General features: G+C 40.3%; 1 protein-coding gene across 1 annotated transcript in view; it reads right to left on the bottom strand.

Moving 5' to 3' along the window:
• Positions 1–13355, bottom strand: part of DNER (delta/notch like EGF repeat containing) — a 272367-nt gene that overhangs the window by 159109 nt on the left and 99903 nt on the right. The gene's annotated exons all lie outside the window — the stretch shown is intronic.

Genomic DNA, 13355 nt, shown 5'->3' with positions numbered 1-13355 from the left:
CTCATATTGCAATTAAAATGGAGAAATATACAATATATCCTACTTTATGTCTCCCAGGAGGTCAGTCGTACCCCGCCATCCTCCACACAAATCTATGACTCACAACAAGGTAAGACAATTGTCTGCAAAATGATTCTTCCTCCTCTGTCAGCAATAGAAGACACAAAACAGAAAAAACGAAAGAAGCACTCTGGTTTTTTTTATTGTGTAAATGTAAAGGCTTCCCTGTTATGTTAACCATAGGTCTAAAGACGTATCCTTTGCTTCACTCCAGTTTTTAACCATCTGTTCTCTGCAGTTTGGTCATGTGAACAAAGTCTGACCACCGCTCCAGAGCAGCAGCACTTGAAGGAACAGGAGGTCAGAGTCAGCATGCATTGCTGACTATCTTTGAATTACACAATGACCTTGGTAGATTGACGCCTCCTCCTGTACTTTTCCTCATCTTCCTCTACCATCTCCTACCTAGTTGTGACATTCAGGTTCTGATCTTGTGCATTTTACGTGGACTGGAGCATTTTAAGTGCCAATCTATTGGCAAACTGTCCTTGGCACTCATTTACTGTTGTATGTAGGTACATAAATATATCGGAAAAAATGCTCAATAAAACTAACACTGCATTACTAGCTATTTGCCCTCTGGCTGCTCAGGATGTCATTCCTCCCTGGCAGAACCAATGTACAAATTCTATGTCGCCAAGCATTCTTGAACTTATAAGAAAGTAGTGCATTGTATACAGCAAAGTAACCGCATTGCTGTGTGTTCCGACATCAGGAAGAAGCAGAAAGGTTTTGCAAGATGGCGGCCAGAACCGAGCAAGCAAATAAAAAGAATGTACAAAATTAGCTATAACAGCTGCTATACATATAGGTAAATATACTATGACGACAACACAAGTGGTCACAAGACAGCAGAACTGGACTTAACCTATAACAGTTGCAAATCCAGGCTTGGAGGACTTAAAGGAGTACTCCAGTGGCAATTTTTTTAAATTTTTTTTTAATCAACTGGTGCCTGGAAATTAAACAGATTTGTAAATTACTTCTATATAAAAATCTTAATCCTTCCAGTAATTATCAGCTGCTGTATGCTCCAGAGAAAGTTCTTTTCTTTTTCAATTTATTTTCTGTCTGACCACAGTGCTCTCTGCTGACACCTCTGTCCATGTCAGGAATTATTCAGAGCAAGAGAGGTTTGCTACGGGCATTTGCCCTTGCTCTGGACAGTTCCTGACATGGACAGAGGTGTCAGCAAAGAGCACTGTGGTCAGACCGAAAAGAAATTCAAAAAGAAAAGAACTTTCTGTGGAGCATACAGCAGCTGATAAGCACTGGAATGATTAAGATTTTTAAATAAAAGTAATTTACAAATCTGAAAGACAAATAATACTAGTGTATCGGCGCACAAAAAAGGAACACATATATGGGAATACACTTACTTAGTAAAGTTGATTTTAATGGTTTCTACATGAGGTAGACAAATTCTGATATTATACTGACGCTGGTTTCGTTCACTGGGCAAAAAAATATATATAGAGAGGAAACAAAAATAGAGAAATGAAAGAATACTTTTATGTAGGTAATCCTGTGACTGTGTATCGATTGTTACAGACTTGTATTGCAAGTACAGAGAGACTAAGGGTGGGTTCACACTACGTTTTCTCCCATACGGGAGCGCATACGGCAGGGGGGAGCTAAAACCTCGCGCTCCCGTATGTCACCGTATGCGCTCCCGTATGTCATTCATTTCAATGAGCCGGCCGGAGTAAAACGTTCGGTCCGGTCGGCTCATTTTTGCGCCGTATGCGCTTTTACAACCGGACCTAAAACCGTGGTTGACCACAGTTTTAGGTCCGGTTGTAAAAGCGCATACGGCGCAAAAATGAGCCGACCGGACCGAACGTTTCACTCCGGCCGGCTCATTGAAATGAATGACATACGGGAGCGCGAGGTTTTAGCTCCCCCCTGCCGTATGCGCTCCCGTATGGGAGAAAACGTAGTGTGAACCTAACTTAGGTGCCTCTGTTAGGAGTTTATCTAAGATGATGGTAGGTGCCAACTCCCCACCGCACTGGACGGCGCTCACAATACAGTCCTGGCTCCGTCACTGTGTGTATATATAGAATAGACCAATAGTTACATGTATAGTATTGTTTTGGTTATCCAAATAAATCCTTCTTATACTCTAATATGCACGTGTGTAGAGGCGGCAGGGTACGTGGCTGCGGTAGCACTATGTAATAATAGCCGTGGTTGTCAGAGGTACCTGTAATTTGGCACTGATCTTCACGCTATGGTCCACAGAATGGTGTTCCTGGGATATGGGATATGGTGTGGGCAATAGCTGGGTTCCTCCAGAAGCTCCCAGGAAGATGGTGAGGAAGCAGGTCCGGGTATATAGTGGGTGTATGCACCGGGAGATCTGCTCCGGCCGTGAGCGTCTCACCGGTGCGACCACACTATGGAAGTTCGCACAGGGATCTGATTACTGAACGTGACGTCACGATTACAGCTACAGCAAGGCACAGGGGCCAAGATTCATCTAACGCGTTTTGGTCCTATACTATACATGTAACTATTGGTCTATTCTATATATACACACAGTGACGGAGCCAGGACTGTATTGTGAGCGCCGTCCAGTGCGGTGGGGAGTCGGCACCTATCATCATCTTAGATAAACTCCTAACAGAGGCACCTAAGTTAGTCTCTCTGTACTTGCAATACAAGCCTGTAACAATCGATACACAGTCACAGGATTACCTACATAAAAGTATTCTTTCATTTCTCTATTTTTGTTTCCTCTATATATATATATATTTGCCCAGTGAACGGAACCAGCGTCAGTATAATATCAGAATTTGTCTACCTCATGTAGAAACCATTAAAATCAACTTTACTAAGTAAGTGTATTCCCATATATGTGTTCCTTTTATGTGCGTCGATACACTAGTATTATTTGTCTTTCAGTCTACCTATTTTTGGGCCCCAGCCAGGACCCATTTTGCTGTATCTTGGCTGCCTAAAAGGGAACCATTCCTGCGCCAGTGATTATATACTTTAATTTACAAATCTGTTTAACTTTCTGACACCAGTTGATTTTAAAAAAAAAATTCCACTGGAGTACCCCTTTAAGAAGTTGCATAGCAACTTACCAGAACAACCTAATACACAGAAGCCAAACAGTCGGATGATTCCTGCTATTTGGAAAACATACAATCAATGTGCTCAGTGGTCTTCAGAAAAAATGCAAAGTGCTTTTATATACTCTGCCCTTCAGTTCTGCCATAAACAGGAAAACTATATTTACACAGTTAGCATTACAGTGAGACATTACAAGATTATGCTGGTGTGAGACTATGAAGAAAGGCCGTAGTGATCACTCACTGGCCCACCCGACCCAAGCATGACCAGAATGGTGGGCGACAGGGAAAATAGGACTATTTGTTCTCCCTGGTGATGACTTTCTATTATTATGCAGATCATGTTATCCTATGAGGAGGGATAACCAAAAAGCATAGAGTTTTGCCCACACTTTTGCTCTTTAAGGCTAGAATTCCACTGAGGTCTTTGCCCTGCGATTTTTTTTTTGGCTTAAAAACGCCCGAAAAATCACCAGAAAAACTGCCATTGTTTTTCCCTGCGTTTTGGTGTTTTTTCTAGCGTTTTTACCTTTGTGTGGAATTCGCCTTTTTTGGCCCCTTTGACGTTTTTTTGTACAAAAATAGTTGGGTACCAAAAAAAAAAAAAAAAGAAAGGGATGCAGTAGGGATGTAAAAAAATGTATCTAACTAAATGTATTTTTTTCAGACAAAATTTTAATAAATAATAAAAAGTGTGTGTGTGTGTGTGTGTGTGTGTTTAACTTTTTTTTCTCTCTTTTTTTTTTTTGAAATTTTTTAGGTAGTACTACTACTCCCAGCATGGAACACACTGTTCCATGATGGGAGTAGTAGTACCTGTACTAATAGACATATTGCCCCAGGAATCACTACTGACACCCGATGCGATCGCCCATAATATAGCAGAGATGCGGAGCGGCTCTATACAGCGCTCCCAATCTCTGCTCTGTATTCTGGCCAGTGATGCGAATAGAACATCACTCATTCATATTTCCCACCCAGAGTGGTGATTAGCTGGATGGTTGCAACCAATCACAGCTCTCAGAGGGAAATATTAATCAGCGATGTTCTATTCATATCACTGGCTGGAGTACAGAGCAGAGATGGGGAGCGCTGTATACAGCCGCTCCATCTCTGCAATAGATAGGACGATCACAGCGGTGTCAGGAGTGACATCCGCTGTGATGTGTCCTTAACTGCAAGTACTACTACTACCAACATGGAGCACACTCTGCTCCATGCTGGGAGATGTAGTACCTGCATTAATAGACAGATCGCACCTAACTACTGACACCTGTTGCGATCGGTTTATTAATGCAGGTACTACAGCTACCAGCATGGAGCAGAGTGTGCTCCATGTTGGAAGTAGTAGTACTTGTAATTAAGAACACATCACAGAGGGTACCACTACTGACACCCGCTGTGATCCTCCGGTATAATGTATAGATGCGGCCGCTCTTCTATGGTCCCCTGCCCTGCCGTATATATATATACACCTAGTCATATTTTCCACAGAGAGCTGTGATTGGCTGGAACCATCTGGCCAATCACAGCTCTCTGTGGGAAATAGGAACATGTGTGTGTATATATATATATATATATACGGCAGTGCAGGGGACCATAGAAGAGCGGCTGGCTGCATCTATAAATTATACAGGAGGATCGCAACGGGTGGTCTGTCAATTAATACAGGTACTACTACTCCCATCATGGAACAGTACTACCTAAAAAAATGAAAAGAAAAAAAAAGGGAAAAACACACACACACACTACATTTTTATTATTGTCGGCTACATTTTTAGTGCTTTACCCGCCCACATAAATTGATCCCTGTTTAAAAATTAATAAAAATTTCGAAATAAAAAAAGAAAAATTCCGTTAGATACAATTTTTTCCATCACTACTGTATCTTTTTTATATATATTTTTTGATGGTACCCTACCAAATTTTAATAAAAAAAGGTATCGCCATAACTTTTTTGGATCGCTAAAGTCCAAAAATGAATAAAAACCGCCAGCAAAAACGCAAAAGTTAAAACCAACATAGCTCTTGGCGTTTTTGCTCTCCCATAGTCTTCTATGGGAGGAAAACGCCACGATTTAAGGGCAAAAAACGGCAAACTAGGTTTTGAAAATCCAGCCTCTGAGCCCGAAATTGCTGAAAAACGCCAAAAGGTTTAAAAAAAACGGCAAACTGAAAAACGCCAAGTGAATCTGGCATTTTGAAGTTTACTATTGGCTTGCAGCTAACAACTGGACGCGTCATTTTTTTCGCTGAAAAACCGCTGTGCGAGAAAATTGGCGTTTTTTACAACGTTTTTGCAAAAAAAATCTCAGTGGAATCCCAGCCTAAGAGTTACATGTGTTTGAATCAAGGGAACTGTGCTGGGCCTATTGCTATTACCTTAGTTTTGTTACCGCTCTTAATGGATACCTTGTTTCAGTCCTGCCCCCCTCTCTCCCTCTCTCTCTCTCGCTCTCTCTCTCTATATATATATATACATATATATACACACGCACACAGTCATGGCCGTAAATGTTGGCAACCCTGACATTTTTCAAGAAAATGAAGTATTTCTCACAGAAAAGGATTGCAGTAACACATGTTTTGCTATACACATGTTTATTCCCTTTGTGCGTATTGGAACTAAACAAAAAAAAAAAGGGAGGAAAAAAAGCAAATTGGGCATAATGTCACACCAAACTCCAAAAATGGGCAGGACAAAATTATTGTCACCCTTTAAAATTGTGGAAAAGTAAGATTGTTTCAAGCTTGTGATGCTCCCTTAAACTCACCTGGGGCAAGTAACAGGTGTGGGTAATATAAAAATCATACCTGAAAGCAGATAAAAAGGAGAGAAGTTCACTTAGTCTTTGCATTGTGTGTCTGTGTGTGCCACGCTAAGCATGGACAATAGAAAGAGGAGGAGAGAACTGTCTGAGGGCTTGAGAACCAAAATTGTGGAAAAATATCAACAATCTCAAGGTTACAAGTCCATCTCCAGAGATCTAGATTTGCCTTTGTCCACAGTGCGCAACATTGTCTGCAACCCATGGCACTGTAGCTAATCTCTCTGGGTGTGGACAGAAGAGAAAAATTGATGAAAGGTGTCAACACAGGATAGTCCAGATGGGGGATAAGCAGCCCCAAACAAGTTCCAAAGATATTCAAGCTGTCCTGCAGGCTCAGGGAGCATCAGTGTCAGCGCAAACTATTCGTTGACATTTAAATGAAATGAAACGCTATGGCAGAAGACCCAGGAGGACCCCACTGTTGACAAAGGGACATAAAAAAAGCAAGACTACAATTTGCCAAAATGAACTTGAGTAAGCCAAAATCCTTCTGAGAAAACGTTTTGTGGACAGATGAGACCAAGATAGAGCTTTTTGGTAAAAAAAAAATCTACTGTTTACCGAAAACGGAATGAGGCCTACAAAGAAAAGAACACTGTACCTACAGTGAAATATGGTGGAGATTCAATGATGTTTTGGGGTTGTTTTGCTGCCTCTGGCACTGGGTGCCTTGAATGTGTGCAAGGCATCATGCAATCTGAGGATTACCAACGGATTTTGGGTCACATTGTACAGCCCAGTGTCAGAAAGCTGGGTTTGCAGCCAAGATCTTGCGTCTTCCAGCAGGACAATGACCCCAAACATACGTCAAAAAGCACCCAGAAATGGATGGCAATAAAGCGTTGGAGAGTTCTGAAGTGGCCAGCAATGAGTCCAGATCTAAATCCCATTGAACACCTGTGGAGAGATCTTAAAATTGCTGTTGGGAAAAGGCGCCTTCCAATAAGAGAGACCTGGAGCAGTTTGCAAAGGAAGTGTGGTCCAACATTCTGGTTGAGAGGTGTAAGAAGCTTATTGATGGTTATAGGAAGTGACTGATTTGAGTTACTTTTTCCAAATATTAAGTTAAGGGTGCCAATAATTTTGTCCATCCCATTTTTGGAGTTTGGTGTGACATTATGCCCAATTAGCTTTTTTTCCTTCCTTTTGGTTTAGTTCCAATACACACAAAGGGAATAAACATGCGTATAGCAAAACATGTGTTACTGCAATCCTTTTCTGTGAGAAATACTTCATTTTCTTGAAAGATTTCAGGGTTGCCAACATTTACGGCCATGACTGTATATATCTATACAGTGGGGGGGGGGGGGGGAGTATTTCGTCAGCCACAAATTGTGCAACTTCTCCCACTTAAAAAGATGAGAGGCCTGTAATTTTCATCATAGGTATACCTCAACTATGAGAGACATAATAAGAAAAAAAAATCCATGAAATCACATTGCCTGATTTTTAAAGAATTTATTAGCAAATTATGGTGCAAAATAAGTATTTGGTCGATAACAATCTCATCTCAACATCTCAATACTTTGTGATGTACCTTTTGTTGGCAATGACAGAGGTCAAACGTTTTCTGTAAGTCTTCACAAGGCTTTCACCTACTGTTGATAGTATTTTGTCCCATTTCTCCATGCAGATCTCCTCTAGAGCAGTGATGTTTTGGGGCTGTCGCTGGGCAACATGGACTTTCAACTCCCTCCAAAGGTTTTCTATGGGATTGAGATCTGGAGAGTGGCTAGGCCACTCCAGGACCTTGAAATGCTTCTTACGAAGCCACTCCTTCGTTGCCCGGGTGGTGTGTTTGGGATCATTGTCATGCTGAAAGACCCAGCCACATTTCATCTTCAATGCCCTTGCTGAAGGAAGGAGGTTTTCACTCAAAATCTCACGATACATGGCCCCATTCATTCTTTCATTTACACAGATCAGTCGTCCTGTCCCTTAGCACGATGTTTCCACCCCCATGCTTCACAGTAGGTATGGTGTTCTTTGGATGCAACTCAGCATTCTTTCTCCTCCAAACATGAGTTGAGTTTTTACCAAAAAGTTCTACTTTGGTTTCATCTGTCCCTATGACATTCTCCCAATACTCTTCTGGATCATCCAAATGCTCTCTATCAAATTTCAGATGGGCCCGGACATGTACTGGCTTAAGCAGGGGGACACTGCATGCACTGCGTGATTTGAGTTCCTGGGGGCGTAGTGGGTTACTGATGGTAGCCTTTGTTACTTTGGTCCCAGCTCTCTGCAGGTCATTCACTAGGTCCCCCTGTGGTTCTGGGATTTTTGCTCACATTTCTTGTGATCATTTTGACACCACGGAGTGAGATCTTGCTTGGGGCCCCAGATTGAGGGAGATTTTCAGTGGTCTTGTATGTCTTCCATTTTCTAATAATTGATTCCACAGTTGATTTCTTCACACCAAACTGCTTACCTATTGCAGATTCAGTCTTCCCAGCTTGGTGCAGATCTACAATTTTGTTTCTGGTATCCTTCGACAGCTCTTTGGTCTTGGCCATAGTGGAGGTTGGATTGTGACTGTCTGAGGTTGTGGACAGGTGTCTTTTAAACTGATAACAAGTTCAAACAGGTGCCATTAGTACAGGTAACAAGTGGAGGACACAGGAGATTCTTAAAGAAGAAGTTACAGGTCTGTGAGAGCGAGAAATCTTGCTTGTTTGTAGGTGACCAAATACTTATTTTCAACCAAAATTTTCAAATAAATTCTTTAAAAATCAGACAATGTGATTTTATGGATTTTCTTCTCATTATGTCTCTCATAGTTGAGGTATGTTGAAAATTATCGGCCTCTCTCATCTTTTTAAATGGGAGAACTAGCACAATTGGTGGATGAATAATTACTTTTTGGCCCCGCTGTATATAGGTATATATTGAATCACCTGCCAATACACTTGTGTGAGCAGCATGCACTACTTTGTCATGCTGCTCACACACGTGTATTGGCAGTTGATTATATATATATACATATATATAGAGAGAGGCAGGACTGAAACAAGGCATCCGATAAGAGCGGTAACAAAACTAAGGTAATAGCATTAGGCCCAGCAGAGTTCCCTTGATTCAAACACATGTAACTCTAAAAAAGCAAAAGTGTGATGTCAGCTTCCCTGGGCGGGGTGCCCGGCTAAGCTCAAAGAAATCATAAAAAAAGGGCAATGGAAGACGGCACTCTTTAAAATTTTCTTTTCTTTATTGCAGGAATATTTAAACAGGATACATACCGCAGAAAGTAAAATCCAGATTCAGGACAGCGACATGGTTGATGCGTTTTGGGTCGACAACCCGAAACATGTCATCCATGTTGCTGTCCTGAATCTGGATTTTTACTCTTTTCTGTATGTATCCTGTTTTAATATTCCTGCAATAAAGAAAAGAAGATTTTAAAGAGTGCCGTCTTCCATTGTCCTTTTTGTAACTCTGAAAAACAAAATTGCTAATGTTAATGTCTAGTGTAAATGCTTCTTTCACACATCAATTTTTGGATTGGCAGGACTTCAATCTGCTTCAGAAGGGACATGAAACAACATGATGGCAGATAATGATCGCAGAAGAGATGGAGAGATTGAGAGCTGGTCCCTTCGCCTGTGTGTCCATTACAATGCAAGAGAAGTACACAGCCAAACACACAGGCAAATAGCGTGACCTTCACAAGGGGACTTCATAGAAACACTACAATAAAAGCCTCCACCATCTCCTCAGTTTCCGAAAAGAAAAGCAATTTACCCGGAAAGTGAGATTTGTTTGTTTTCAGCTCTGCGGAAATGACTTGGCTGATATAATTGGGAGATGGTTCGTGCAGAACGCTGCAATGGTAAAATGATAAAGTGCCTGTAGACTTTGATTTAATCCTTGAAAGCATCAATATCATAACTGAGCAGCAAAACATTGTAAATTATATCAGTAAAGAAATAAGAGCCCATGGAAAGGAGCCTTCTTCAAGTAGTATTGTGTTTGGTAGAATGAGGAGCACAATACATCTCCGTCTGCTCCTAATAAATCTAGGCTACTGTCATTATAATTGGTGTCTAAAGAAACCTATCAATAGGGGAATACATGTGGAGGGTTAACAAGTGGCACCCAATCAATGTCGATACATGTATAAACAGTGGTCCGCACTGTTGCCTTGTTGGTTTAAAGGGCTCTATGAGACAAAAATAAATAAATAAATAAATAAACACCATACAAGCTTTAATTTCCTATTACAGTGTTTTTAAAAAGAGGACATGTCGTCACTCCTAAAAAAAAAAAAAAAAGTTTCTACATAATGTTCCCTGATTTCAACCATATCTTTATTTTATGGCTATGCCCTCCTGTTCCCAAGATATAGAGGTTTTACTATTTTGGTTGATCTGTGTTTTTCACTAAATAGTTAGATGGGCAGAAACTTTGTTGCAAAATAGGGTGTAAATGCCAGGCTATGGTGGTGTGTTTAGATAGTTGATGGGGTGTGAATCACACCCCCTTTAGCATTCCAGTCACACACACCATTTTGTATGTTTTTTTTAAACCACAGATAGTCAAATAAATAGTGAAATCCTAAAATCTTGAGAGCAAGAGGGGAGTAGCAAGACAGTAAAAACATTATTATAGGTTATATTAAAAAAAAAAAAAAATCTGGTCTGACCACAGGCCCTCTTAATTCTCTCAGGTGTAATCCCCGAGACCATGCCTTGATTCGTAGGAATATACCTACATGTCCAAGATACATATAATTAAGATTTATAGTTGTTTTTTTGGTGATCAATAAGGAAAAGGGGGAGGACAAGTACATCAATGAATAAATATTGTCAATGACTCTCTATACAATAGCCAGAAAGTACTTTGTATGAAAATCAGGTAAAATTACACTTAGACCGAAAAAAACAAACCACACTAGAATAACCGTATACAATTGAGACTATTCTGAGAAGTCTAGGTAGAGAGTGACCAATGAAGGCTGAAGACAGGAGGTGAGTAAGATCCCAGGGGGAGGAGAGAGAGAATAAGAGAACAATTCTATAGATAAAAGAATGTCTTGGCACAAACAAGGGGATCACTCCGTCAAACAAAGAGTATGGTGATGTCTGGAAAGTGGGTGAAACACAGACACATTACTGGGTGCAGATTTGTGGAAATATAAGGAGGGTTTCCTACAATGTATCAAGAAGTATGTTCTTCTCCACAATTTGTAAACAGAAAAGTGTGGCAGCAGAGCTATCCTACTTATCGGAGTTAACATACAACTAACCAATGGGAACAATAAGAGTGATCAGAGCCTTCCAACATACATAAATTACATAACATAAATCTCTGACCATAAGAGAATAAAAACCAGGGCACACTAGGACCACGCCACAAGAACGGCCATTTTGGAGATGCTCTGTTTAGATATCACAATCTGTTCCTTCTGATATTCGCTCATATCCCTACAATTGCCCATTTTTCCTGCGACCAACATATCTACTTCAAGTAATGACTGGTGACTTTCTGCCTAATATCTCCCACCCTCTGACAGGTGCAATTAATTCATGTTTTAACTTTATGGGCGATCAGTGTATTTATATGTATAAACTAATAATTAATAAAGCATCAAGACTTTTATATCAATAAAATAAGTGAGGTTCTTTATCTTATTTATCTGGGTGGTAAAGTAGCCAATGCACAGCTATTCTTGACTTCTTTTTCAGAGCTGAAAATGCACAGAAATAGGAATTCTGAAAGGTATCTGTATATGTATGTATGTATAGATGCTGAAGAAAACTTCATTTACTGAATGGTCCGCAAATCAATGAGACATCATTCCAATCCAGAGCTCTGTCACCTAAGACTGAATGATAGAAGACAACGGTGTAAAAAACTGAATGATAGAAGACAATGGTGTAAAAGACTGAATAATAAAATACAACGGAGTAGAAGACTGAATGATAGAAGACAACAGTGTAAAAGACTGAATAATAAAAGACAACAGTGTAAAAGACTGAATAATAAAAGACAACGGTGTACAAGACTGAATGATAGAAGACAATGGTGTACAAGAGTGAATAATAGAAGACAACAGGGTAAACGACTAATAAAAGACAACAGTGTAGAAGACTAAATCATAGAATGGTGTACAAAACTGAATGATAGAAGACAATGGTGTAGAAGACTAAATGATGGAAGACAACGGTGTAAAAGTCTAAATAATAGAAGACAACGGTGTAGAAGACTAAATCATAGAAGACAACAGTGTAAAACACAAAATGATAGAAGACAATGGTGTAAAAGACTGAAAGATAGAAGACAATGGTGTAGAAGACAGAATGATAAAAGACAACAGTGCAAAAGACTAAATGACAGAAGATAACTGTGTAGAAGACTAAATGATAGAAGACAACGGTGTAGAAGACTAAGTGATAGAAGACAACGTTTCTCCTTCTTACAATGTATCAGGGTAAAGCAATGAGAAAAAGTAAACTGCATAAGAGCAGGGTTCTAAGTCTCTGTCTTGGCTCACCATTGTATCCTGAACTGTCGAATTGACTTTATGGTGGGGATAAAGCAGAGGTCGACGAAATCTCGACTATCAGTCAAATACAATATTGATCATTGGACATTCAATTTCCTTTGCTAAAGCACTCCAATCCTTATTTAAATGAATGCAATGACTTAGTGATCACTACTGCTCCAAGCTGAGTCTGCCAGGCTGTGCCATCTTTAACCTACAGAATGGTTCAGTGGCTTGCCCCATTTCAAGCTATGGGAAACACCAGATGCAAAGATAGGCAAGGTTACTATGGGTTTCTCTCTGGTAAGGGGCGTGAAGAAATACAGCAAAATTCCCCCCTATTTTTATGCAATTTAGGTGAGTGGCGTCATTGTTTCGCAAGGACAGAACGAACAGAAAAGGTGGTGGAGTCTGTCTGTATGTAAGAAGTGGTATGAAAGTCAGTGTGAACGATGCCATAGTGTGTGATGATTCTGAGGATGTGGAATCATTGTGGGTAGAATTACAAAAGGAGGGAAATACTGAAAAAATAATATTTGGGGTAATCTACAGACCCCCTAATATCACTGAAGAGATAGAAGTTCGGCTTCATAAACAAATAGAGAGGGCCGCCCGGGCAGGTACAGTGGTAATAATGGGAGATTTTAACTATCCAGATATAGATTGGGGTCCGGGGTTGGCTAAAACTACAAAGGGGCGACAATTCCTAAATTTATTGCAGGATAATTTTATGGGCCAGTTTGTGGAGGACCCAACAAGAAGTGATGCCTTGTTGGATCTGATCATTTCCAACAACGCAGAGCTGGTTGGTAATGTAACTGTGCGGGAAAACCTTGGTAATAGCGACCACAATATAGTTACTTTTGACTTAAAATGTAGAAAACAAAGACAGGCGGGGAA

Source organism: Hyla sarda, chromosome 3 (assembly GCF_029499605.1).
Source record: "Hyla sarda isolate aHylSar1 chromosome 3, aHylSar1.hap1, whole genome shotgun sequence".
Lineage (NCBI taxonomy): Eukaryota > Metazoa > Chordata > Amphibia > Anura > Hylidae > Hyla > Hyla sarda.
This window is presented reverse-complemented; position numbering and strand designations above follow the sequence as displayed.